The sequence below is a fragment of the Anomaloglossus baeobatrachus genome, chromosome 3 (genome assembly GCF_048569485.1).
Source record: "Anomaloglossus baeobatrachus isolate aAnoBae1 chromosome 3, aAnoBae1.hap1, whole genome shotgun sequence".
Taxonomy (NCBI): Eukaryota; Metazoa; Chordata; class Amphibia; order Anura; family Aromobatidae; genus Anomaloglossus; species Anomaloglossus baeobatrachus.
The window spans coordinates 449,304,968-449,327,961 of record NC_134355.1 but is presented as its reverse complement, the minus strand read 5'-3'; the positions used below and the strand labels follow the sequence as shown (position 1 = coordinate 449,327,961).

The 22,994-nt window shown below is 43.0% G+C and overlaps 1 protein-coding gene across 5 annotated transcripts in view; it reads right to left on the bottom strand.

The window, feature by feature from the left end:
* IL1RAP (interleukin 1 receptor accessory protein) overlaps positions 1-22,994 on the bottom strand; it is a 331,833-nt gene that overhangs the window by 157,512 nt on the left and 151,327 nt on the right. The window contains exon 2 of one of the 5 annotated variants that reach the window (XM_075340481.1): positions 17,370-17,506. The exons of 3 other annotated variants lie outside the window; for them this stretch is intronic. The gene's annotated coding sequence lies outside the window, so the exon portion shown is untranslated. The remainder of the gene's footprint in view (positions 1-17,369; positions 17,507-22,994) is intronic. One more of the 5 variants, XM_075340480.1, reaches the window with a different exon arrangement.

Below are 22,994 nucleotides of genomic sequence, written 5' to 3'. Positions count from 1 at the left end.
TTCTATGCATACCTTTAGTTGTGAGATCGGATGTATAGTTTATGAAATATAGGCAAGTAAAGATTGTGACATGTATGGTTATTTGATTGATAGCTGCTACAGAATATCTAATAGGTGGGTCGAGTTTTGGTAGTTATTCCCGTCCCTGTCTGCTTGCCTGTTCTTCCTCGCCCTGTCCCTGTTATTAAAGGGGGAGGAGGAGTGGATGTAGGACAGGGGGAGGAAGGACAGGCAAGCATACAGGAGCCTGTCTGTTTTCTAGATAACTAGCAAAACCAATCCCACCTATTAATCTGTAGCTGCTATCAATCAAATAACAGTGCATTTCTCAAACTTGATTTTTCTATATTTCAGAAACTATACATTCGATCTCACAACTAAAGATATGTATAGACTCAGCCTGATAGCGCCAGTATAGCACTGGCTTTAGTTTATATATGAAAATCCTGGTGGTTGGTCCTCTTTAAAAAGAATAGATATGTTTGAGCAACTCTGAATACTGGATCTGTAGTTAATTGCGATTAATCAGAACTTGGCTTGTTTTATTGGCTGCTATATGTAGATATGTTTAGGACAAACAGTGACAGGTTGAAGTACCAATCTCTAGGCACATATTGCCCAGAAAAACATTCTACCTTGGAAGCACTCCACACATTAACACCTTCAAGAGAAGGTGATCTTCCGTTCTTGAGCATTTGCTTTTTCTTCCTCCTTTTCCAAGAGTAGCAACTGAGAGGGTGTACAAGAACAGTTTTTTGGGTGACAAGCTGACATTTTTAATGGTACCATTTTGGGATACATATGATATTTTCATTACTTTTAATTGTATTTTTTTGGAGGAGGCAGGGCAGCTTATCCAAGTTGCCACTTATAGGGCCAAGTTTCATCTGGATTATCCTCCAAAGTTACATGCATCTAATATATTTTGCAGATAGTACATCTCAGGAGCAAGCTGGTCACAACGGAAACCATTGATGGTTTTGAACAAGGCTTGGATGAAAATAATAAATGCTAATGTGTAAAAAAAAATTCTGAATAATTGCTCCAGTGGATCCACAACTGGGATTAAAACGTTTGGGGTGGACTGAATAATGCACTGTGGTTGTGCCATTTCCTATTGATCTTTCTCATCCCTTGATTGAACTTGATGGATATTTATCAACCATATGAACTATGTAACTATGTAAGGTTCGTATCTTCCCCTGTACTTAGAGAGCTAACATATCTGGAGATGCATCTTCTAAATTCCGGATAGTGTTGCCCACATAGATTTTTTGTCAGGTACATCTGGCCACATAGATGATGTCTATTGATTTCAAGTTTATGAAGTATTTTAATTGATTTTTTTTCCATCTCTGGGACTCATGAGTTCTTTCCTCTTAGGTTAATACAAACAAAATGTACAATTAACACAGGGATATGAGCCTGTCAGTTTTAGCAACGAAAGATTAGTTGTATTCTTAAGGTACAAAGCACCAAACAGTCTCTTAGGAATTTTCCTCCTCTATAAGTGACAATTAGATAGGAAAGAATGGATTCTTTCAAATCAGAACCTGTCTTAATTATAGGCCAGTATGACCCAAGTATTTTGTTTAAGCACTACTCCAGCTTTTGTTTATTTTTCAGCGCTGGAGTGGCGCTTTAAATGTAAGCCCGTGCTCCTGTCTATACTCCCATTTTGATGGCTTCATGTGGAACTTAGAAGTTATGTCACAAGGTCTCAGTAAAAACGCTATGAGAGAGAGAACGAGGCTTTCATAGACATGTATTGAGTTGTGACCTCCAGCGCAATCCATGAAACACTGGAGCTGCCAGCAGGTCATAAATCACAGGAGACCGACCGGAGCAACGATGGAAACAGAAGAATACACTAGAAGGGGAGTATAAGGCAGGGGGCAGGGAATTTACATTTAAAGCACTACTCCAGTGGTGCAATAAAAAAAACCCCGCTGGAGTCGTGCGTTAATATCTGTGGTCTTATTATCATAAGTACTAATGCTGGGCATGGGCGGCACCTCCAGGTGGACCTCTTTGCACAGACAACAGCAGGTTTCTTATCGCTGCTAACATCCTCTTCTTCCAGGCGGCTATCTCTCACCTACTCTGCTCCTCCTTACAGTCAGTGATTCTTTCCACTTCTGCCTCCAACTCCTCTGCAGTCATGGGCCTTGTCCAAACCTGCTTCTTTTTGTCACCTTCGGCTGACGCCATCTTGCCTCTATTTTTCCTCACCAGGTTCTGTTCAAACTTTGGTCTTAGTTTCGTTGTTGGTTGTTCTCCTCCCACAGGACTGGTGTGTCCCAGCAGTCCGGGGACAGATCCGCCCCCATCTTCTCCTTTCACTGTGTCAGAGCGCTCTCTCCATACTGGGGCTGTCACTCCTCTCCATGGGCGGTTTCTTCTCCTGCGCGAGCTGCAGCTTCTTGATGACGCACTTTCTTTTTCAGTGGTGGCTAAAATGGCGGCTGTTCAAATTTTTCAGTCGGACCGCCAAGGCACACTGTCATCTGTCAAAACAGGTCTAGTTCATGATTCTGTTCGTGACGGCAAATGTGTGGCCCGGACGTCCATGGACATCGATCCACCTTCAGGGACACCAGAGGGTCTTCTTTAATACATGGCAAGGCAACAGGTATGTAGTTTTTGTTTGTATGTATCGTGACGCCACTCACAGTTTGCGGTCAGGGATATGGGTGACCGCCACTGCAGGTTTAATGAGCGTCTGGGGCTGATGGAGTCTGCAGTCGGATGGTGTGGCCTCCCGTGAGGCTGGCTCCAGGGGCTCAGGTGTATAGAACAACAGGTCCCAGAATAACTCAGGCTCAGTTCAGAAAGTATTTCAACGGCTCTTTACTCACTTTTAGATGTTTTGTGAGGTACCCGGGTGATGCTGAGATTAAACCAGGTGAAACCAGGTATCCTTTAGGCCGGTCTAAGGGTAACCATTAACTCGCCTTTCTTGCACTTCTTGTTTCGGATAACCCCTGACTTGAAGTACCGTGGGATTCATCCAGGGAAGTCGCTACTTCCTTTTCTCCCCTTTTTGGCCCGTTTGCCGGCAGTGTGGACCAAGTGAGATGGCTCCAGGCTCGACCCCCCTTATGGGTCCCCTCATTGCTGCTGAGGCTCGGACTCTCGATGGTTGGGGAGGGACTTGTAGTTCCCCTCACCGGCAGGTTTAGCAGGTAGTTAAACTTGAGCCTGCTCTGGGAACCTGTATCCCGTACGTGCCTAGTCACCAGGAGTCCCCGTACTCGACTGACTGACTCCCTCAGCGTCTTTCTGACTGACTGGTAACCGTTCTCCCTCGCTAACAGCTACTACGTGCGCAGGGTCTGACTAGTGTGAGCGCGCGTCTGCATTTCCTAGCAACCGCCGCTCACCACTACCAGACTGGCTCGCTCCACTCCTTTCCTTTCTGCCTCTGCATCTTAGCTCACAGGCCCTCCACTACACCCCTTGATGAGATGTGGAGGCAAGCCCCCTCTTGAGTCTACCCAAGGGTCCCCTCTCAAGGTGTGGGAGATCTGGTTGCTATGTGTCTGTGCGTACACACCCTATTACAGCCTTTTAGGATTACCTGGAAGCACTGCCCCAGCATGAGTGCAGTACTCAGTGGTGCCTGACAAGGTCAGGGGCGCCACACTCACACTGGGGGCAACAATAGCATGAACTGATGTAGTGTGCAACCTAAAACAATTGTTTGAAAAAGCCCGACTACCCTCCCCTGGAAGTGATCTGCTTATGGCTAGCTGAATGTGGGCGGAGACTTAAACTGCCAATCAGTTACTTGCGCCAGTGTTTGGGTCAAGCTCGAGCCAGTGGAGGCTCGGCGAACCGAACCTCCACGGAACCGCTCATCTCTAGTTGTCATAACTGCCACTCTGTTTATGGTGGTGTCAGAAATATTAAGTTTGTTAAACTTGCTTGATAGGTTTTTACAATTGTGCTGGCCGTCCCTGGCACAAGTAGGGTGGTGTGTACTGCAGCAATAGGGGAGCTAAGGAATGGTGCTTCTAATGAGAGTACAATATTGGAAAAACTACAATCTACTTAGTCTATTAGTTGTATATTAACAATGTAATTTAGTGTTGGGCAAATCATATTATTAGTTTGAAACAGTGTCTCATTAAAATTATTTTTTTATTACAGCACCACTCCAGCATTTCTTTTTGTTTTGTTTTTTTTCCCCAGCGCTGGAATGCTGCTTAAGTCCCCTGCCCCATGTCTTATATTTACCCTTTGGCGTTTTCATCCTTTTTAGGCATGGCTCCCATCCCACAGCACCAACTTGTACCCGTAACTTCCACCTGGCCTGAAGTCAGAATTTACCTCACAAGTGCTCAGTGCAAGTCTGTGAGAACTAGTATGAGGCTCTCATAGACTTGTACTGAGTTGTGACCTCCGCTGCACTCTATGAAACACTGGAGCTGCTGGCAGGTTGCAATTTGCCAGAGACCAATGGGAGTGAAAACAGATGAAGACGCTGGAACATGAGGTTATGACAGGGGCAGGGGACTTAAAGCACCACCCCAACGGGGAAACAAATAACTGCTGAAGTGGTGCTTTAATGATCTAGTGGAAGAGCCAAACATTTCTATGTCCATTTGAACAATTGTATATGCATCTTATATACTCTACAAACTAGGGTTCGAGCTCTGTTGTTATTACTCCATACTTCGGCACTTAACATAAGTTGACCAGTGCGTCCTGTGTTAAACTTACAGTATTTATAGGGTTCTTTACAGTTAGAGCAGTCAGACTGTGGAATGCCCTACCACAAGAGATAGTAATGGCAGATACTATAACAGCTTTTAAAAAAGGGCTGGATGATTTCCTCAGTACACACATCATTGTTAGTTATAAATGACTTAGTGACCAAATGTAGAACTGGTGGAGGAAGGTTGAACTAGATGGACCTAGGTCTTTTTTTAACCTAAGTAACTATGTAAATAATTTTCAATTAACACAAAATGACTGTACAAACCAAGCACAGATGCTCAGTGACTCTTTGCAGTGGCCGAGCAGTAAGGTGCACCTTCTTGCCTACTGGCTTCTCATCTATCTCTGCCCTCCACTGGATCTGATAAATCTAATGCTGTCAGTCAAGGAAGATGGGGTGGAGATGGATGCAAAATAAGTAAGTGTGAAGGGCACTGAACTGCATGGCCACTCTAAAGGTGCACTAAGCACCTGTATTCAGTATTAACTTACATACAAGGCACACTATTAGATTTTTTTTACTTAGGTATATACAGGGTCTACAAAACACTCATGCAAAAGTGAGCTAAATACAATATATGAGTTTCTTTTATATAGGGCATCAATTGAACACTGTAAATCATGCAGGACTTTATTACTGTTAAATTTCCTATATGAAGTGTACCCACTCACCCACAGATATGGGTAGGTAAATGGGCACTGGGGGTCGGTGCAGCCGGCAGGATGGCATGTGAGACATGAGAATGAGATACCCTCGGGAATCTAGGAGCAGCAAGACAGATGAAGTGATGTCTGCAGGATTAGAAGCAGCTTGAGCATGGTTTGCACAGGTGGTGAAGTAAACAAAACTAGTCAGAAGAAAAAAGGAGGTTCCAGCAATGGAAATTGTATAGAACCCTCCAAATCTATTGAATCCTAATAAAATCCATGTTGGACAGTCACTCACTCTGTGACTCTCTCGCTGTCCAACATGGATTTTCATATGATTCAATAAATATGAAAGATTACTGCTGGAACCTCCTTTTTTCCTCTGACATTAGCTGCAGGTCAGCGGCTTGGGGACTGACCCCGAGGGTCTACTGCACACCATGGGTCTTGGAAGACTGAACAGGCTTATTTCATGAGTTTTATTTCTTAAAAAAGTCTGTGGAAGCATGGCTGAAAAGCAATATCTGACTTTTATTTGTTCATTTTCATAGATTTTTTATTTATTATTACTTTTGTCAGATTCAAATTATTTCTGTGACCATTGTGAGTTTTTCCCTCATTAAACGAGGGGTACCAACAGTTTTGACCACGTGTGTAGGTATCAGATTATTTATGTAGTTCTTCATAAATTTATTTTCTCCATAATTTTAAAATAGGGCTTTCCAGTTTTAAATATTAATACCCGTAGGCTCAAAGAGTTTTAAAATAACATATGGCACTTTTACTCCCCCTTCTTGGATTCAGTAAGGTCTCTCTGCCACTGCTCCGGTCTTTAATGATAGGTTGCAGCGGTGAAATCACATTGACAGTCAATCACTAGCCTCAGTAGCTTGTACAATATACTCTGCTGCCGATAAATGTAGTGATTGACCGCAGCATTGTCAGTGTGACGTCAAAACTGGGACCGTGGTGGAGAGGCATTGTTGGCCCAGTGGAAGGTAAATTTAGGCTCAATATTTTATTTTTATTCACCTCTGAGCCTATGGGCTAATAATATTTTAAAAAGGACAACCCCTTCTAATGGCTTTCTTAGTTTACAGTTTTATTTAGCTATTTCTACCTTGTTTTTTTTCTTATAAATATCTTTTACAGAACCTAAATAAGATGCTTTTAGAAATGTCCAAATTAGCTTGTGTACTTTTACTTTTGAGGACATTGCCCTATTTTATTCCATTAATGTGATCTCTTGAAAAAGAAAATTGGGTTTCCTGAGGTTTAGCAATTTTGTAGTTCTACTAAGCAACATATAAAGGATACATGAAAACATGTTTCTTTTATGGTAACTATTATCTAGGTGACCTCAAATCTTTACATTTGATATCCTGCTTGATATATTGGTTGAAATTAGGCCTAGAAGTGCGACCCTTCTCTGTTGGGCTCATCAATAGTGAAACATCTCTTTCCTTGTTACCGGTGATGGGACAGCAGGTTCCACTTTTCAATTCATATTGAGGTAGTCCTCCATAATACTTATTTTTCTATGATTTTCTGCCTCATCCATTTGCTTTATGAGAAGATTTTGAGTCTCTTCCATTATACTTGCAAACTTACAATAAAGCCTATCATTATATTTTATGTTTTCCTGCCCCCATCTTCCACACCCAGGGACAGCATGCAAGATGGGCTTCAGAGGTTTTTCCTAAACAAACTATAACACTGCAAATATCCTGTCTAGTAATAGCTTTCCTACAGCCACGTCACAAGTATGCTCACTCTGTCAGAATTTTCTCCCACCATTATCAATTCCAATTCCATAATCTTGGTATTGAGGCTTTTAGCATTAGTTTACATGCACTTTTTGTATATTTCCACATCTCTTTTCCTTTTATCTCTATTAACGGTTCTAACCCCTCTCAGCATGTAACGCAGGGGTTCATTACTGAGCCCCAAGTTAAAATCTGCACGGTCATATAGGTTTATTGTTTTTTTTTTTTTACTTCTTGTCGGAACATAACATTATAGGATGACCTAAACATGTTTGCATCACTCTTTCACTGTGTTACAGCTTGCTATGGGTTTTGTAATATACACCAATATATCATGCATGTAGGGGATTTAAAGGGAACGAATCACCAGGATTTTCATATATAACCTAGCTGGCACTATCAGGCTGATTCTCTACATACCTGTAGTGGTCAGCTCGGATGGTTTAGATATTTAAATCCAAGACAGTAACGTTTAATAAAATCATCAGCTTCTTGAGTGACAGCAGCTGAGGATCAGATAATAGCTGGAGGTATTCATAGTTATCCCCACCCCTTGTTAGAATTAGCATAAGTATTATACAATCGATTTACTTTTTCCCTAGCAGGACCTGTGTGAGGTCACACCCATGTGACCAGAAGGGGCTGGGCCTCAGCCAACAAAGCTGATACCAGGAAGCAACATTTTCTGTTGACTGAGGCCCCACCCCTCCTGGTCACATGGGTATGACCTCACACAGATTCTGCTAGTGAAAAAGTAAATCGATTGTATAATACTTATGCTAATTCTAACAGGGGGAGGGGATAACTATGAATACCCCCCCAGATGTTACCTGATCCTCAGCTGCTGTCACTCAAGAAGCTGATGATTTTATAAACTTTACTTTCTTGGATATAAAAACATAAACATCCGAGCTGATCACTAAAGGTATGTAGAGAATCAACCTGATAGTGCCAGTATAGCACTGGCTTTAGGTTATATACGAAAATCCTGATTGGTTCACTTTAAAGGGAATCTGTCAGCAGGTTTTTGCTATGTAAGGTGAGGACAAAATTCTGCAAGGGTTATAACATGAAATTCAGGGATTCCCGTCTTATCAAGGGCTGATCTGTTGTGCAGGACTTATCATTATGCAGACTACAATGTCATGTGCATAGCAGTCCGGCATGCCTTCTGCTCTGATTGATACCTCACTGTTAATGTACAATCTCTATAGAAAGCCGGGTGTGGGCAAACGCAGCTCTCAGCTCTGCTTCATGCTAAATATAAAGTTTCTGATTGTGGCAGAACGGCTTCATCCAGTAATCTAAGTGATACATCAATGGATTCAGGATCTCTTTCACACTGATATTTTTTGAGCAGAAACTCTTCAAATCCTCCTCAAATACTAAAAATGTGCTTCTAGTGATGTATTGATTAGAGATAAGTTATTAACCTGTGGAAGTTCAGTTCGGCATGTGCAACCGAACCGTACGTCACTGATTGGAAGTGCAGGTCTCCATCCACATGCAGCCAGCGATATGCAGATCACTTCCAGGGGCAGGTAGGCAGGGGTTTTCCATTTTCTTGTGGGGTGGGGGTAGCACACTACATCTGATAACAAGGTTGTGATCCCCAGTGCAAGCCATTCAACACTGCAAGAGGCTCGCACTGGGCAGAGCACTGAGCATACCTGATCACAGCGATCTTCGCACCAGTAAAGTTCATAGGAAAAGTGCCTGTACTCTGTTTTTTGTTTTGTTTTTTTAAAAAAAAAAAAAAAAGAAGTTGGTGTTTGGTCGAGAACCGAACACTGAACCTCAGGTTTGCTCATCTCTAGTATCGATCTACTGATGGTGGTTCTGGTGATGTATTCATGTATGTACCCCTTTAAAACATTTTTGCGGCCCTTGGGATTGGTTCATTAAGGCAATGTGGCCCGAGTATCAAACAATGTTGTACACCCCTGCTCTAAGCTCAGTGACCACTTGCATCTGAGAACATCCTACTTGAAGCCTCACAATGACGAGGTACTGTTGATCTTATTTAGTGTCATCTTTGTCTCATGATGTCAAACTGTGAAAAGCATGATGAGAAGGACTGTTGAAATACCAATTCTAATGTAACCCCGAAATGTATAGGGTGAATCATGGATTATCACCTGTTGTAAATGTTGCCCTTAGGCTGCTTATTAGTGAACAGCAAGTTGTACAAAAACTACTGAAACATTGAAGAGTAGGACATGAGCATTTAGAGGTTTAGAGAAGGTCACATTAAGTTCACCTGAAAAGGTTAGAGTGCATTTTAGGATCATCCTGAAATTTCACCCGAAAACCAAATATCACTACCTTTTTGTATGTAGTGTATACTTATAAATGATCCTATCATACAAATCATTATTTAATCAGCCTTTTCAGTGAGGCTATTCTCAATAATACGAGTTTTGATAATCGCATAGTGTTATCAAAATGTTTAACGGGTTTCAGGTTTTTAGATCAAATTGAGACCAATGGCCAGTGAATCAATTTATCTGAATAAACCATAGCAGGAGTGTGAGAGGTGTTTCTTTAGCACACAACTGTTATCCGCTTTGCCTTAAAACACAGTCTTCTGTAATTATACATTGTTGAGAATTCAAAATCAAAGACCTTTTATTTCTTAAATAACAAGAACAAGAGGGCAAAAAAAAAACAACAAAGGGCAGTTTTTGGCAGACACAAGTGGGCTCTTGCATGTGAAATGAAATCTGCGTAAGCCAATATGGCACCTACTTTTGCCTATGGCTCACAAGAAGTCTAAACATTATGAATGAACTGATTTGGATAGAAGTGAGTCAGCACCAGAAATACAGACAAGTATAAATTACACTGTCAAAGAGCTCAATAAATAACAAGGATGCTTTCCGCTTTTAGAACTGCATTGACTCGCTGTGAAGCCCTAGTTTTCTTTTCACACTCATATACTTAGTGTTTGTGTGACCTTTTACAGTGCAGGATTCCAATCTATAACTATATAAAACTCTTTTCTTGCTTTGGGTATAGCACATATAGACATAATATCGGGTTTTAAAAAATATAGCCATATTTTGTGACCCAGTGAAGTGAAAGGTATAAAAGAAATTGCCTGATTAAGGGCTACAATGACCTTTGTATGAGTTATAAAATTTATGTTTGTTAAAGGGATTTTCCCAGGAATAAAGTTAACTTTAAAGTTCATTTTAACCAATAGTTGTTGGAATAATAATAATTTCCGCAATTGGATATATTTAAAAAAAATGTTTCTGTGCTGAGATAATCTTATATACGTGTCCCTGCTATGTACTGTGTAATGGCTGTGTCTGACCGCACAGGGGCATGGTCTGTTCATACCCCATCTCGGGGTGGAGCAAAAAAAAAATTATAAAGACATTACAGCACTGGATCATAGTGGGGTCTTTTTGTGAGGTAAAACATTTCACTGCCTGTTTAAAAAAATATTTTACCTCAAGAAAAAATTATTTGTGATCCCGTGTTATAATGTCTGTATACTTTTTTACTTGCTCCCCGGCTCAGGACATCTGGTATGAACAGACCATGTTTCTGCGTGGTCAGACAGGGCCACAGTACATAGCAGGGACACATTTATAAGATTATTGCAGCACAAGAACATTTTTTGTAAACTCATCCAATTGTGGAAATTATTATTTCAAGATCTGTTGGATAAAATGAACTTTGTTAGTGGGGAAAACTCCTTTATGGCTGAGGCCACACGGAGTTAAGTACGAGTCCTCGCATGACACTCAGCTCACGCTGGCTGCACAGCGGGAGCAGAGTGTCATGCGAGTGTCCCTGCGACTGTGGTCCGATCGTGTGATCAGACCACAGCTGCAGAGGGAGGGCCGTTGCTGCAGAGGAAAGGGATTTATCTCCCTCTCTCCTCCGTTACTGGCTATTGCCATTCTCACCCTGCACTCGCGGTACACCGGTGTACTGCGACCTCAGTGTGAGGTTTCTCTTGCCCCATAGACTTGAATGGTTGCGAGAAACAGGATCGCATTACACCCGCAGCATGCTGCGACTGTTTTCTCGGTCCGATTAGGGCTGAGAAAATAATCGCTCATGGGTGCTGCCCCATAGAGTAATATTGGTTCGAGTGGAATGCGATTTTTTATCACATTCCACTCACACTGTTTTTCTTGCCGTGTGTCCTAGGCCTAAATGTGTATCTGTTTTATGAAACTTTTCAGAAAAAACTGTGTTTATATGAGTAATAACTATTTTTGTCCATTATATCACTTGTAGCCTGCATTTTTCACCAGTCTTCACCTTGTCAGGATCTTACTCTAATTTTTAATTCTAACATTGTGGGTACAGATCAGCTACTATGGTGTTTCATAAACACAATAAATACAACGTGTTGGATTCTTTCTCTGTAGCACACGAAACAGTAGTATCATGAAAGACATTATACTGCAGTACTGAGCTGAGTGACTGTGAATCCAGAACTGAAGTAAAATAAATTTAATAGAAGCTACAGTATGATCAGATTGTGCCAGCTAGTCTTTAAATGTGCAAACTGCTCCTCACTCATACTCCTTCTCAATAGACTTCAAGATAGGGCGTAGTTACACCGGCGTATGACTCGCATGAGTGCAATGTGAGAAAATCTCGCATTGCACTCAGCCCCATGTAGGACAATACTGCAGCTCAGATCCGCAAGTTTTTTCCTTAACCCAAATCAGACTGAGGGAAAAACACGCAGCATGCTGTGATTGTCTGGGAGTCTCGGATCTCTCGCAACCATACAAGTTTATGGGTGCGAGTGAAACATCGGACTGCACTCGGATGATATCCAAGTGCAGTGCGATATACAGTATACCTCAGCTGACAATGGAGGAGACGGAAAGATTAATCTCTCCCTCCCCTCCACAGCAGTGATCCGATCACAAGACTGGAACACAGAATAATGATACTCTGTTCACATTCGCAGCAAAGCATTAGCAGAGTGTCATTAGCATATTGCATCTGATGCTCTTGCATCGGATGCCATACGCTAATGTGACTCCAGCCATAGTTTGTAACATAACTGGTACCCCATCCTGCTTTGACTAAGTCTGGTTTTGAGCTTTTTTTGTTTGTTTTTTCGTTTTCCCAGGAAAGATGATTAATTCAGAAGTCTAAGTGGAAGGGGATGTAGAACTAGCTCATAAATGAAGAAAAATATATATACTTCTCTGATAAGATATATTACAATGTTTCTTAGATTAATTCACCTGTACTGTTGATTTATGTAAAGTTTGTTGAAACGAAAGTGATCTTTTAAGTTATGTTTAATTAATGCATTTTACTCATTGGATACTGTTATATGGAATAGCATTGTCTACAATGCTATTTTATCCTTTGCTATTAATTAAAAAAAGAAAGACACACTCTGTTGGGTTATTCTATCACTATGGACACACTAAAGATACACTGCAAGAACGATGTCGTCTTTATACTCCTAGTTCCTACAAATAATTTTGGAACATTAGGGTTACCTCCTTGTGCCGTACATGACACTAAAATACAGTGGAAAGCTGGTTTACGAGCATAGTCCGTTCTGGGAGTGTGCTTGTAAACCAAGTTACTCGTCTAGCAAAGCAAAATTTCCCATAGGAAATAATGCAAGCTCAGACAATTTGTTCCACAACTTGTTCAATGTCCCATCCTGATCCTGCCATTCCACACACACACACACAAACACGCACAAACACACACGCATACATTATGCTTACCTTACCTTCCGTTCCATCGCCGGCCTGATGGTTCTAGAAGTCCGCAGGTACAGGATGTGTATCAGGTAACCATTGCGACGATGGAGGAACTTTCGCTGCCAGAGCGCTGACGTTAAAGGCAGGAGCCGCTTGCCTCTGATTGACCAGCGCGCTGCCTTTGAGAAGTGGCTGACAGCGGAAGTTCCTCCATCGCCACGATGGTTACCCGATACACATCCTGTACCGGCGAACTACAAGAACCAGGAGGCCTGCGATGGAACGGAAGGTAAGGTGAGCAGAATATGTGTGTGTGTGTGTGTGTTTGTGCGTGTTTGTGTGGACTGCAAGAGCGGGTCAGAGCGTGGTTAAAGTACGGAACCGGAAGTGTGTGTGGTGAGTATTTGCTCGCACGGCAAAGCTTGCTCGTAAACGGAGTTACAAATTTACAGCAAGCTTTGCTCGTATAGCAAAATACTCACACACCAAGTTACTCGTAAACCCAGGTTCCACTGTAGCTGCATCAATGAACATGTTGCTGCTATAAAGCATATCTCAGAATACATTAATAAGAGTTCAAGGCAAGATGTTCTTACCCATAATATTGTACAATAAAAATAAATAAAAAATACAATGAAAAAAATAAAAATAAATAACAGAAAAAGGATAAGTATTTATCACTACATACAGTTAGGTCCAGAAATATTTGGACAGTGACACAATTTTCGCGAGTTGGGCTCTGCATGCCACCACATTGGATTTGAAATGAAACCTCTACAACAGAATTCAAGTGCAGATTGTAACGTTTAATTTGAAGGTTTGAACAAAAATATCTGATAGAAATTGTAGGAATTGTACACATTTCTTTACAAACACTCCACATTTTAGGAGGTCAAAAGTAATTGGACAAATAAACCAAACCCAAACAAAATATTTTTATTTTCAATATTTTGTTGCGAATCCTTTGGAGGCAATCACTGCCTTAAGTCTGGAACCCATGGACATCACCAAACGCTGGGTTTCCTCCTTCTTAATGCTTTGCCAGGCCTTTACAGCCGCAGCCTTCAGGTCTTGCTTGTTTGTGGGTCTTTCCGTCTTAAGTCTGGATTTGAGCAAGTGAAATGCATGCTCAATTGGGTTAAGATCTGGTGATTGACTTGGCCATTGCAGAATGTTCCACTTTTTTGCACTCATGAACTCCTGGGTAGCTTTGGCTGTATGCTTGGGGTCATTGTCCATCTGTACTATGAAGCGCCGTCCGATCAACTTTGCGGCATTTGGCTGAATCTGGGCTGAAAGTATATCCCTGTACACTTCAGAATTCATCCGGCTACTCTTGTCTGCTGTTATGTCATCAATAAACACAAGTGACCCAGTGCCATTGAAAGCCATGCATGCCCATGCCATCATGTTGCCTCCACCATGTTTTACAGAGGATGTGGTGTGCCTTGGATCATGTGCCGTTCCCTTTCTTCTCCAAACTTTTTTCTTCCCATCATTCTGGTACAGGTTGATCTTTGTCTCATCTGTCCATAAAATACTTTTCCAGAACTGAGCTGGCTTCATGAGGTGTTTTTCAGCAAATTTAACTCTGGCCTGTCTATTTTTGGAATTGATGAATGGTTTGCATCTAGATGTGAACCCTTTGTATTTACTTTCATGGAGTCTTCTCTTTACTGTTGACTTAGAGACAGATACACCTACTTCACTGAGAGTGTTCTGGACTTCAGTTAATGTTGTGAACGGGTTCTTCTTCACCAAAGAAAGTATGCGGCGATCATCCACCACTGTTGTCATCCGTGGACGCCCAGGCCTTTTTGAGTTCCCAAGCTCACCAGTCAATTCCTTTTTTCTCAGAATGTACTCGACTGTTGATTTTGCTACTCCAAGCATGTCTGCTATCTCTCTGATGGATTTTTTTCTTTTTTTTCAGCCTCAGGATGTTCTGCTTCACCTCAATTGAGAGTTCCTTAGACCGCATGTTGTCTGGTCACAGCAACAGCTTCCAAATGCAAAGCCACACACCTGTAATCAACCCCAGACCTTTTAACTACTTCATTGATTACAGGTTAACGAGGGAGACGCCTTCGGAGTTAATTGCAGCCCTTAGAGTCCCTTGTCCAATTACTTTTGGTCCCTTGAAAAAGAGGAGGCTATGCATTACAGAGCTATGATTCCTAAACCCTTTCTCCGATTTGGATGTGAAAACTCTCATATTGCAGCTGGGAGTGTGCACTTTCAGCCCATATTATATATATAATTGTATTTCTGAACATGGTTTTGTAACCAGCTAAAATAACAAAACTTGTGTCACTGTCCAAATATTTCTGGCCCTGACTGTAGTTTAAATAAAGAAAAAAAAATGTAGACCTTATACAGTCCCTCTAAATCACCTACCGTACTAACAAAGTCATAGATGAATCAACGGTTTTCTCATGATAGGACTACGTCCAGAAAGAGGCACAAAAGTATTCTCTCTTTATACTTCTTGTATAAAGGGAATGCACCTAACCTGACTGATTCATGTACTCATACAACTGACAGGGAGTGTCAGAAACAGAGGACCGATGATATGTGAAAGCCTTGGATTGCTCTTGACAGATAAGAAGGTGCAACTGCACAAATAACTGTCTCCTTTATAAATGACCCTTGCAGCGGGAACCTAGAATAATATTTTTTAATAAAAGTCACAAGAGAATATGTTCAAAGTCATCTGTAGGAAGAAAGCCCTTTAATGTCAGAAACTATTACATCAACCTAAATGCATTTTTCTCCTTAAAAGGAAATCAGTAAATTATGAGACCATTTGAAAACACAGTTGATAAAAAATCATGAAACTGAAGGCTGGATTTGTATCACTAAAACCTAAAAAATATTATATCCGTATCTCTCATTCCAAAACAGTATATTCAGTATCAGATAACTAATTCTAGTTCATGGTTGCTTTTCTAAAAGTGGCAGGGCATATGGACAGCATGTTGGAGAGGTTAGGACCCACTACACAAGACGAGAGATGAGCATGACTCCGGTCCATGGTCCCAGAAAGTAGTCTTTGGCCGTGGCCAGGAGCTTCGTGGCTTTCCTAACCCTCTGGATTCCAGGCCCAGCTTATGATTAGCCATGCTGACGAGATATCATTTGTAATGTCTCGCCAGCCCAGCTAATCATACACCCAAGTTAGGATCCTGAACGGTAAGGAAATTCGCCCAGCTCCTGTCCATAGGACGTCTCACTAGCACAGCTAATCATAAGTTAAGCCTGTGATCCCGAGGATATGATAAATTGCGCAGCTCCTTTCCACAATCAGAGACTACTCACCACGACAATGGAGTGAGCTTGCGCAAAGTGATCTACTCATCTCTGCTCAGGACTAGTGATGAGGGAGCTAGCTCAGCACTGCTCATTACTCAATCATCGGGGTACTTGGGTACTCTTGGAGATCAGTTGAGTATCAATGGTATTTGAATATTTTGTTTCTGAAACAACAAACATAACACACAGGCTTGCTTCACTGCATGATGGGAGCAGGCACTCAAAGGGAGAGCCACTCGCAGCCTCTGAATGGCTCTCTTAGGGAATAAAAGGATGCTCTCAGACATAGTGCAACCAAAACAAAAAAACCTCGCCCTCTCTCCCGCTGGAAATGCTCTGTTTATGGCTGGCTGTATGACGGTGGAGACCCTAACAGGTCAATCATTGACTTTTCATTATGCTCATTACTTTCATCGAGCTTGTACGAGCATTTGACCAACTTGAATTCGACATGATCCCTTTAGGCTGGGGCCACACGGGGATTACTGTGATCCCCTCGCATGACACTCGGCTCACTCTGGCAGTACAGCAGAGCCAAGTGTCATGCGAGTGTCCCTGCGACTGAGGTCGGACCGTGCGAGCGGACCTCAGCTGCGGGGGGCAGGCCGGCTCTGAGGAGGGGCGGGCCAGTGCTGCGGAGGGGAGGGCCGGCGCGGAGGAGGGGAGGGAGGGATTTATCTCCCTCTCTCCTCCATAGCCGGCTATTGCCAATCTCGCACTGCAGTCGCGGTACACCGGTGTACTGCGAGTGCAGTGCGATTTTCCTCTCGCCCCGTACACTTGAATGGGTGCAAGAGAAAGAGTCTCGCATTACAATCGCAGCATACTGCGACTGTTTTCTCATTCCGATTAGGGCTGAGAAAATAATCGCTCATGAGTGCTGGCACATAGGCTAATATTGGTCCGAGTGGAATGCGATTTTTTAATCGCACTCCACTCGCACCGATTTTCATGCCGTGTGTCTTAGACCTAACTGCTCGCCCGTTACTACTCAGGATCCTTCCTCGTGACCAGATCCCCTCTGGTGAACCTGACATTTTTTGCAAAATATAGATGATCATTTATTTAATTCTACATTTCACATTAAGCAATGTTTTTCAGAAGTGGCCTCCCTTCAGCTTCTAATTGAAAAGATTCTCTATATCACATAAATGCATTAAAAAAAAGTTGAACCCTGAAATGATAGACTAGATATTTAGTTATTTCTTTTACTAACTTTTGAAATGAAAGGAATGTTTTCTTCAGTAACCACCTGTCAAATAGGAACTTCAGACCAATGCGACTCTTCTGTCTTTAGAATAATTTGAGTTTGCTTTCTTTGACCATTTGACATTGGGGGAATAGAAGAGGAAACTAAGCGGAAAAAAGAGAAAAAAAAAAAGGAAAAACTAAAGAGACAGAAAATAATACTTGGCGAGTTCTTTACAGATTAATCTGTACGGATATAAGGATGACATAACCATTCTAAATAAAATAGATAAACATATGCAATGTATATTTATACACCACAAACTCTGCAAAGCTGATAAAATTAAGCTATGTAAAGCCGCTATAATAACTTATTTAAATAACATTATGGACTGTCAAACAAATCAATTCTATCCAACTGGACCAGATGTAAATGGCAAATGTTGCTTTTAGACAGGCCGATATCTGTGAAACGAGCCTTCCTAAAGCCCGCTTTACACGCTGCAATGTATCTTACAATGTGTCGGCGGGGTCACGTCGTAAGTAACGCACATCCGGCATAGTAAGGTACATTGTAGTGTGTGACAGGTACGTGCGATTGCGATTTAACGTTAAAATGTTCATCGCATACACGTCGTGGAATCCTGACGAATTGCACGTCGGGTTGTTCAATGTTCCCGAGGCAGCACACATCGCAGTGTGTGACACCCCGGGAACATTGAACAGATCTTACCTGCGTCCTGCGGCTCCAGCCAGCAATGCGGAAGGAAGGAGGTGGGTGGGATGTTTACGTCCCGCTCATCTCCGCCCCTCCGCTTCTATTGGCCGGCTGTCGCGTGACGTAGATGTGACGCCGGACGTCCCTCCCACTCCAGGAAGTGGACGTTCGCTGCCCACATCGAGGTCGTATGGACGGGTAAGTACGTGTGACGGGGGTTAATTGTTTGTGCGGCACGTTCAACAAATTGAACGTGCCGCACATACGATGGGGGCGTTGCAAATTACATATGATATCGTATGCGAAATTGCAACGTGTAAAGCAGGCTTCAGAAAGCTGATTGCTGATTTTCAGGCCATCTAAACAAGCTGGCAACCACACGAATTAGCAAAATGCTTGTTTATTGGGTGCTATGATCTTTTAGTGATCATAAAAAGGGAATCTGTCAGCAGGTTTTTGCTATTTAATGTGAGAGCAGCATAATATAGGGCAAGACAGCAAGATTCCAGGGATATGTCACTTAGGCTACTTTCACACTTGCGTTGGACGGCTTCCGTTGCTATCCACAGCCTTGAGGAATTACGGTAACCGTTGCAGGAAACCGTTCTATTTCTCATAGACTTCTATTAGCTACGGATAGTAACGGATGGTCTTGCGTTGCATCCGGTGCAAGACGCAACGTCGTTATTTTGACGCTGCGTCTGGCGGAAGGAACGCTGCATGTAGCGTTTTTTTTGTCCATAAAATAGCGCACCTTGACGGATTCCGTTGGAATCCGCCACGGTGTCTAATGATTGTCTATGGTGGCGGATTCCGCCGCTATGCGCTAAGCGGCGGAATCCGCTGACTGATTTCGTTACGTTCTACTGTGCATGCTCAGCATGTCTAGCAGAACGTTCAAAATCGTTTAAAATCACTCCTGGTCTCTCTCCCCCCTCTCCCATACTCACCGATCACGGGCGCGACCCTGCACAGTTGTCACAAAGCTCCGGCGGCTTTTCCTCTTTTGAAAAAGCCGGCCGCTCATTATTACATCTAGTATTCACTGCTTCCCCCGCCCACTGGCGTCTATGATTGGTTGCAGTCAGACCCGCCCCTGCGCTGAGTGACAGCTGTCTCACTGCAACCAATCACAGCCGCCAGTGGGTGGGTTTATATCGTGCAGTACAATAAATAAATAATTAATTTAAAAAAACGACGTGCGGTCCCCCCCCAATTTTGATACCAGCCAAGGTAAAACCACATGGCTGAAGGCTGGTATTCTCAGGATGAGAGCCCCACGTCATGGGGAGCCCCCCAGCCTAAAAATATCAGCCAGCAGCTGCCCGGAATTGCCGCATCCATTAGATGCGACAGTGGTGGGACTCTACTCGGCTCATCCCGAATTGCCCCGATGCAGTGGCAATCGAGGTAATAAGGAGTTAATGGCAGCAGCCCATAGCTGCCACTAAGTCCTAGGTTAATCATGGCAGGCGTCTATGAGACACATTCCATGATTAACCTGTAAGTGAAAGTAAATAAACACATACACCCGAAAAAATCCTTTATTTGGAATAAAAGACAAAAAAAAACACCCTCTTTCACCACTTTATTAAAATCCCCAAATACCCCTCCAGATCCGGCGTAATCCACACGAGGTCCCGCGACGCATCCAGCTCTGCTACATGAAGCTGACAGGAGCAGCAGTAGAACACTGCCGCTCCTGTGAGCTCCACGCAGCAACTGAAGTGAATCGCACTGTCAGCGGGAACGTCACTGAGGTAATGCCTGTGTGTGTGTGTGCGGTGATGATGTGTGCGGTGATGATGAGTGCGGTAGTGCCTGCGTGTGCGGTGATGATGGGTGAGGTAGTGCTGGTGTGTGCGCAGGGATTATGAGGGCTGTAGTGTCGGGATGTGTGTGGTGATGATGTGGGCGGTAGTGTCGGGTTGTGTGCGGTGATGATGGGGGCTGTAGTGCCGGGGTGTGTGGGTGAGGATGTGGGCGGTAATGTCGAGATTTGTGCGGCGATGATGGGGGCTGTAGTGCCGGGGTGTGTGCGGTGATGATGTGGGCAGTAGTTTCAGGATGTGTGCGGTGATGATGGGGGCTGTAGTGCTGGGGTGTGTGCGGTGATTATGTGGGCGGTAGTTTCGGGGTGTGTGCGGTGATGATGGGGGCTGTAGTGCCGGGGTGTGTGCGGTGATGATGTGAGCGGTAATGTCGGGATGTGTGCGGTGATGATGTGGGCGGTAATGTCGGGATGTGTGCGGTGAAGATGAGGGCTGTAGTGCCGGGGTGTGTGCAGTGATGGTGTGGGCGGTAATGTCGGGATGTGTGCGGTGAAGATAAGGGCTCTCTCTCGGCTAAAGAAAACTTAACGCAACGCGTTATTTCACTGGAATCCGTTGCCTTTATTATCACACTTTTTGCAAGGCATCCGTCACACGCGTTACACAACGCATTGTGATGGATACCGTTCAACGCAAGTGTGAAAGTAGCCTTACTGGGCTGTTTGTAGTATTTTTAATACAATCAGTAATAGAGAAAGAGGGAAAAGATGTGCTATACAAAGGGGTATCAACCAATAAACAATAATCTTTATTAGGCCCTGTGTGCACAGTGCGGTTTTTACCACGGTTTTGCTGCATGTTTTGCTGCAGAAAATGCTCATAACCGTTCTGCAGTCCTTTCCCAGCAAAACCTATGGTAAAAAAAAAATGCTGTGCGCACACTGCAGTTTTTTCACCAACAGGTTTTGCTGCATGTTTTCTGCAGCAAAAAGAATGAGCATGTCACTTCTTTTCCTCAGGTAACTGCGATGTTTAACCCCATTGACTGTAATGTAATCATGAAATACCGCAGGGAATAACGCAGGTAGCAAATTATGTGCGTTTCATTGCATTATTCCCGCGGTATTTCGCGTTTTTCGGGACATAGTGATCATCACTATTCTGCGTTTTGCAAGGAAGTGATGTCACTAGGAAAGGAAATTGAGCAGAGAGTAAACACACACACATACGTATAGAATGCACATAGAAATCAAACGTACATATTAAAAAAAAAACAAAAAAAAACGTGGGCTCCGCCGTATTTTTACCGTCCAGCCAAGGTAAGCACACAGCGACGGCCTGGTTTTCTCAGGCTGGGGAGGGCGAGGACTATGGTTATTGCCCCCCCCTCCTGCAGCTAAGAATATCAGCACGCTGCTACCCCGAGGATGTCGCATCCATTATGCGACAGTCCCGGCGTGTTACCGGCTCTTCCAGTTGCCATGATGCAGTGGCAATCGGGGTAATAAGGAGTTAATGGCAGCCCATAGCTGCCACTAAGTCCTAGGTTAATCATGGCAGGCATCTATGAGACACCTCCAATGATTAACCTGTAAACACACCCGAAAAAAACCTTTATTTGACATAAAACACAAAAAAAGCCCCCGTCACCACTTTATTAACCCCCGCAAACACACAGCTCCGACGTAATCCACCGAGGTCCAACGACGCTTACACAGTGATCCAGCCATGTCTGACATCGTACTCAATGCAGCCTCATTCAGTGAGCGAAGCTGCATGGGTAACTCCAGGACATTTCTCACGGTCGGTGATATCAACACATTACCGCTCGCGAGAACTTCAGGGCCTCACAAGCGGTAATAGAGTGACGTCACCGACCGGCAGTGACCCTGCGATAACTCATATACAAGGTCCCGCAGGGTCACTGCTGTATGAGAAATACTGTGGGGGTAAGGGGGGGGGAGAGACACATACATCACAAATAAAAGCTGTAATATCTATCTATCCCTCTATTATCTATCTATGTATCTACCTATCTATCTATCTATCCCTCTGTCTATCCATCTATCCCTCTGTCTATCCATCTATCCCTCCATCTATCCATCCATCTATCCATTAATCTATCCATCTATTCCTCCATCCATCTATCCCTCTATCCCTCCATCCATCCATCTATCTATCTATCTATCCCTCTATTATCTATCAGAAGAAAATGACAACACTTTTTTTTTCCCAATGTGCTTTATTGCATTTAATGCATAAAAAAATTATGTACCAACCCGCGGCACTACCGCAGCAAAACCGTGGCAAAACTGCATGCAGTTTTCCGGTGCAGTTTGCTGCGTTTTTTTACCACATGTGTGGTAGTCTTTCAGAGGGTGCGGAATTTTCTTAAGAAAATTCCATTTTCACGTGCGCACAGGGCCTTACAATACATAAATTACAGATAGAGATCACAAGCGAAAATAGACAATTAAAAACAGTTTAAAAAGCCCAAAACACTATTTCAATGCATCCCACAAAAAACCCTCATAATAAAGTGCCTCACAATCTCACAAAAGTGTAGCCTAGAGAAAAAAAAAAATATTTCTCAAAAAGTGTATCATCAAAACAAGGACAACACAATCAGGTCCATGTCATACATAGATCACAAATGACTAATGCAAGAATAATTGCACAGGTAAGCACAAAAAATAGGCTATTGGCAGCACCCGCAGGAAATAACCCAGATAGAATAAGGCAGTGTGTCCTGTATAATGAGTTCCTATATAGAGCCCATCTAAATAGCAAAATGACAAGGTAAAGGGTGCTTTACACGATATGCGATATGTGGTGATCGCTGCCGTAGCGAACAATATCGCTACGGCAGCATCACACGTACATACCTGCTTAGCGACATCGCTGGAGATATCGAACAATCTCTCCTTTAGGCTACATGCGCACGCTGCTTCTTTTTCGTGTTCACAAACTGCAGCCAAAACTGCAGCTAAAACTGCACCTTGTCAGAGAGAGCCTGGAAATGTCACAAAAAATGTAGGTGCTTTTTTGGTGCATTTTTGCTGCTTTTTTGGTGCGTTTTTGGTTGCAGTTTTGTCAACAATTGTTTCATGTATTTTTCAGTTCAAACAAGCCCATAAAGCTTGTTGAATTGAAAAAAAAAAAA